The sequence below is a fragment of the Ananas comosus genome, linkage group 2 (assembly GCF_001540865.1).
Source record: "Ananas comosus cultivar F153 linkage group 2, ASM154086v1, whole genome shotgun sequence".
Taxonomy (NCBI): Eukaryota; Viridiplantae; Streptophyta; class Magnoliopsida; order Poales; family Bromeliaceae; genus Ananas; species Ananas comosus.
In genome coordinates, this window is record NC_033622.1 from 11,120,331 (window position 1) to 11,126,551 (window position 6,221).

At 32.6% G+C, this 6,221-nt stretch overlaps 1 long non-coding RNA gene across 7 annotated transcripts in view; it reads left to right on the forward strand.

Annotated features, from left to right (window-relative positions):
• The window catches only part of LOC109726043, a 7,086-nt gene extending 1,336 nt beyond the window's left edge, over window positions 1-5,750 (forward strand). For 3 of the 7 annotated variants that reach the window (XR_002220407.1, XR_002220406.1, XR_002220411.1), the window contains exons 4-5: window positions 793-880; window positions 1,553-5,750. This is a non-coding gene — a long non-coding RNA (uncharacterized LOC109726043). The remainder of the gene's footprint in view (window positions 1-792; window positions 881-1,552) is intronic. The other 4 variants (XR_002220412.1, XR_002220409.1, XR_002220410.1 and 1 more) reach the window with 4 other exon arrangements.

The following is a 6,221-nucleotide window of genomic DNA, read 5'->3' on the forward strand; positions in this document are numbered from 1 at the left end:
GATTGGATTGAAAAAATGGCAGAATATGTATAGTTGTGGGGGTGAGGAGGATGATCTGAAGCATCCAAATATGCATGCCATACACATACTACAGAGGGTCAAATGGGCCCTGCCTCCTCTCCCCCATTCCTATGCCATTAACTGTAATTTACCACACAAACTCTTTGAATTTTGCTCTTTTACTCCCAAATCCTGCGATTACCTTGGTTGTAATCTCTAGATTAAAAAAAACAAAGAGAAAAAAATGGGTCTCTTTTTGCATATTTACCCTTGAGAAATACATCAAATACTAATTTTTCAGGTTTGTCCCTACAATTACACATGTTGACAAGGGTATTTATGCAAAGAAAGGAAAAAGAAAACGCAAAAACTATCCAAATTGGTTTATTTGAGTAGTGCCTACGTAGTATTTGAGAGAATGACTAGGAAAGATAGGAGGAGACTATATTACACTCCTGGTCCTCAAACTATAAGTTGCACAACACTTTGGTCTTCAAACTTAAGTATATGATGATGGTAGTATTGAGGCCATTTTACATCTATCTGTAAATTCATGAAGAAGATGGATGATGTAAAATTACTAATTTGTAGATACTAATGTTTATTGCATATTAAAATAATTAGAGAATGCTGTGAACCATGAAAATTGTGTAAGATTGTAGACATATCACGTACCTCTGAAATAACGACTGTACAATGAAGGAAAATACCGTGGAATTAAAAATATTCACACTACATGAAGTCTAAAGTTTAATCAGACTGAAATTAAATGTTTTATACCCTGTTTTTCAGTTTTCAGGCAGAGAGACTTTCTGGATTCTATGAAGTATGCAAAGGTGTTTATATCGGACGTGAAGAAATATTGTTGAAAATTGAATAGGTTTGACTTCAAAGCTATGACTTCATTTCTATTTTATGCAATCATCATCATCATCATTAGTAGTAGTAGTTATTGTTGTTGTTATTTACTTGGTGCTGGTTATTGTGCTCCAACTCTAAAGATGACATCATAAATTTTCAATTTAATTTTAAAAAATGTAGCCCCCAAAACCATTTCTTATGGCTATAGTTTGAAAATTAGATCTTTGACAGTCCGTAAAAATCAGGTTTGAAAATTAGATCTTTTATTGACATGAAGAAGTAAATGAATAGAATTCCTCAGTTTGGGCATTTTTTCAAAATGCTTAGATGGTTATTTTCGAAAGCTTTTTAATTCATAAAATTTTTGTAGCTTTTTAATTCATAAAAATTTTGTTAGCTGNAAATAATTACTTTGATTAACCAAACATTAAAAAGAATGAAATATGACTTAAAAGTATGGTTATTTTCGAAAGCTTTTTAATTCATAAAATTTTTGTAGCTTTTTAATTCATAAAAATTTTGTTAGCTGAACAAATTACCATACTTTTAAGTCATATTTCATTCTTTTTAATGTTTGGTTAATCAAAGTAATTATTATGACGATTGAAGGCGCTCGACAGTGTTATTTTATATATATTACATGATCTTTCAGTTCACTTTTATTTCTAAAATCGTCTACCTTTTTTGTAAGATGCATGCCATTGTTGCGGCCCCTGTGGACCTCTAATTATCATGCGAAGATGATGAGCTCGATTTATAATCTTATACAGGAAAGCAAAATGTTGAATTTTTGGCTGCTATCATTTATTCCACTTTATTATTTTCACACTGTTGTGATTTATTTAGAGTTCTGAAGTAACAGTATGTAATTCTCAATTTTCTTTAATTGCTCTTCAATTTGTAAAAATGATGACTTTCGGGAGTAAATTGTGGTTTTTGGGTAAAGTGTTCCTTCAATATAGGATTACTAAAAGTGCTTGAGTTTCAAGAATGCTGCTTTTTTTGGGGTCAATTTTTGTTGTTATAAATGTCAGGTAGTGATTTTATTTCTTTTTGATGCATCCAAATTAGCGATTGATGAAATTTTGTGCAAAATTTTCCATTGAAAAGAAATTGCATGAGACCAAACTCATTTACGAAGGTTGATTAGTCAAACTAATTCACATTTCTGATTTCTTTTTCTCAAGATTTTGGTTGGTTCATCAAAAGATTATCTTTTGAACCATCAAGTCCCCTACTTTGTTCTTTTCAACAACTCCCATTAGCGGAGCCGTAGCCAATGATGGGAAGGGTAGTTTGACATTAATCTTTCTAAGTCGATTGATAAATTTGAATACTTTCACACTTTATTCCTAATGTTGATTGATAAGAATATAGCTTATTTTGTATGATATAGTGTCGCCAGTTTTTGCAAAATTTTCAACAGATATCACAATTTGACTTCACATATTTTGAGCAAAAACACATTCCATCCCTATTCCCTACTAAAGTTGATCATGTTTTAGGAGGCCTTAAACCATTCTTTTTTTCTTTTTTAACTTTAATTTTCTTTTAATTGACACCTCTGTAGCTTTCAATTATCTTATTTAATTTTTTTATTATGAATTAATTTAAAGTTTTTGTTAAATTTTATGTTCAATTAGTTATAAACCCACATAGCCGGCTGCTTCTTTACTTACCTCTGCTCTCTGCCAACCTTTGTAAGTTCTACTCCATCTCTGTCTACTTTTGTGCACTTTGTTTATTTGTATACATCTATAAAGTGGTTCTATACTTTGGTCGATTATGGAAATTAATTTATAATGTAGTTTTTTTTTATCGCATATAGTTACGATAAACATTATTCGAAATTTTAATTTGGAATTCTTAATTGACACAACATTAATTTTTCAGATTAATACATATAATAGTGATCTACAGTGCAATGCTCCAGTGTAAAGCCTTTTCTATTCTTTATCTATAGAATGCAGAGTGAAGTTCTCATGTGGCATGTTTTTCATTTTTAAGAGATAGCTCTGTATGTTAATTTTTGTCCAAATTCCTATGCTTTGGAATGCTCTCACCATTTATTTGTATACATTCATGTTTTCCCATGCAATTTCTATGCTTAATAAGGTCGAGTTAAGTTCTTTGATTTTGCTTAGAGTTCGATACATATATGTATCTAGATACTATGAAACTTTGGAAGAAGAGGATGCAAAAGCTATCAAATTAGTGCACAAAATGTCAGAGTATCAAAAAAGTACAAAGATGCAAAAAATAATCCACAAAGACACAGAGGAAGAAGACAAAATGGAGTGGAGTTCGAGTAGTTTCTTCCTTTTCCTTGAGTTGGCATGTTGCACTTTTTCAAATTATTACTCTGATTGCCGTTAAGAATTCTTTGTTTCTAGCTATTCAGTTAGGTCTTCTTCCCACTTTTTGAAGTTTGAATTATGCACTGGTGTGCACTTTTTTCAAGTCTCTTTGGTTTGTAATGTGCTTGATTATTTCTCCAACTAATTAATTTTTTGTTTTACCCTTGAACTTCAATTCTCAATTATTTACACTAAGTGCTCAAGCTATTAATTTGATTTAAGTGCAATTATAACCATGTAGGTTCCAACCGTGTTTAACTGTTCATCGAGTAGGTAGTTCATCCACTATGTAACCTTGCGCAACATTCATCATGTGCTGTTTGAAGTCTAAATTTTATTTGCTCACTTGGTCAAAAAGTTTTCCTAGAAGGCATTGAAAATTTGTTTAAGAATATGTGATTTTCAAAGTGGCATTCTATGTTTAAGAGCTCACCGAGGAAGGATTAGCAACACTTTAGGTTGCTGATTTTCAATTCTCTTTTAAAGCATATAAATTAGTGAGCTTTTCGTTTCTTTATGATCTTATTGACAGGTTCTAATTGAGACAAAAATTTTGATGCCTTTTGATAAAGGGCACTCTTTTCCATTCTTTTTGAAGGGTCCTCTTCTCATACTAATAATTGGTTTATTAATACAAAATACTCATGAAAATTTTTTGTTAGCAAAATTAAATCTAATTTTGACAATATGCTACACTGAGAGAAGGTTTGAATGAGTTCACGTAGAAAATATTTGCTTAGATGCAGTTTCAAATAAGAATATTTGCTGAATATTGCAAAATGGTTTTAAAGACTATTTAAGATCACCTTTCTTTCCTCTTTATTTGGATGCTTTAAATATATAGTTCTATATGTAATTGTTGGTAATGCTTAAAACCTGTTAGATGTCATTTGGGCTCTGCATCTCCCCAGTTGATTGGACCATGTAATTCATTTACTTATATTGAGTTTCTTGGCAGTCATATATATTGCTTAATTAGGCAATGTAATATAGTGAATGCAATTTTGAGTGCACTATACAAGGAAACAAAAAAAATGAGAAGTTTATAGTATTTTAATTGCAAGTAATTTTGTTAAGAATCTAGCTACTCTGCTAGGTATATGCTTGGAAAAGAGGGGGGTATGAGAGCCTTAGATTCGGAGATGACAAGAGTAGTAAAATGGTTCTTTAGAAGGTTCAGCTCTTAGTTGGAGAAACCAAATACAATATTACAAAAGTAAAATTATTCTTTATATTGGATAATAGAGAGATCATATGAAAATTTCTTGAATTTTTCATTGTTAAGTTATCTAAGAAAAGTTGAACTTACTAATTTAAACATCTATATATAGGACATTCATTCCATCGCATGCAGAATATTTTTTTTAGGTATTATGTTTATCTAGCAAGCTGTTAAACAAGCTAAACTTATGTCAGTTTGGTTGTCAACATTAAACTGTGTGTGTTAAGCCTTTTGACTAGGATTTTTATGTCTATTAGCTTATTTTGAGGTTGATGAGAGTAATAGTTGAAATTCTTCCTTTTTTTGTTTGTCATTTGCAATTTTGTGAAATTTTGTTCATATTTGATGAATTTTTTATATAAATTATTGTTTTTTTGCCTGAATCTAAAGAAAATCTTACTTGCTCCCAACAAATATTTGTAGATTATACTGTCATTTTCATCATAAACTATCTAATTTCGTTTTTTCTATAGAATCAACCCGCCGCAACGCGCGGGTATCTTCACTAGTTATTATCTATGATACAGTAAAATTTTTGCGCCGCTTGTTTGACCGAGTTCTAGAACATCGTTGAAATTAATCCAGCAGTAAGTTTCAGAGGACTGTACGGAACCCGATTCCCAACCGTTGGACGGACGAGATCTTCCAAACTCGTCGAACAATTCGAGCCGACAATGTGGACGGTCAAGATCGCCGAGTTATCTCTCCGCTCCACCACTCTCACCGACCTTCCGGATGATGTCGTCGGCCCCGGTGCGGTTCTCCGCCCACTGGATCTCGTCACCGCAGGTGAGGTTAAGAAACCCCTCACCATCTTCGATAGTTGCGCCTCGTCTCCTATCTCTTCCTCCTCCTCCTCCGCTCTGAAACGAAATCATCAACCAAGTTTAGTTTCAGCCTAACAATGGCGCGTCTCCCCCGAGCTTCACCTCTAGGGTTTCGCCATGCGGCAGAGCACGTCGGAGAGTTTCCTCTTTGTGCTCGTTTGTAGCCCCCATGTGCTGCTCCAAGAATGGTCATGGTGAGGTGAGATTGATTTAATCCTTTCCATCCTGATTGGTTCCTGGGCTTAATTAGAATTAGGTCATCCTCGGGTGCTTATTTTGCGGATTTGTACATTATATGTGATGCGCTCTGGCTAATTCTCGCTATTTTGTGCTTTGCAATGAAGTAATAAGATAGTATGTTCCAATGGAGCAGATCCGTATCAGTAGTTATACCTTCATTCAGATATAAATAAACTATGTTTAGATTGTGCAAAAATATTTGCCGAGCGATGATCATGAATAAAATGATCAAGGAAATTCTTGAATTGTAGATTTGTGTTGGTGTGTTGACCTGTTTTTCGGGATAAATGGTGGTATAATGTTAATAAAGTAGCGGATTAAGTTGTCTGTGTATTTTCTCCGATTTTGGGCGACTGTAATTAGATTATATATATATATATATATATATATATATAGGGTCCGGCTACTATACTATTATAAGTACGATTGCCCTCGTACTCATAAGTTATTTTCGATGATAGAGCTTCCGAATTGATAATCCACACCGTTAAACGTGTGTGTATATATATATATATATATATATATATATATATATATATAGGGTCTGGCTATCATACTATTATAAGTACGATCGCCCTCGTACTGATAAGTTGTTTTCGATGATAGAGCTTCTGAATTGATAATCAACACCGTTAAACGTTATTTACAACATTTAAAACTTCTAGAAATCAAATTTATTATTTTTTGACATCATTTATCTTACGATCAAGAGGT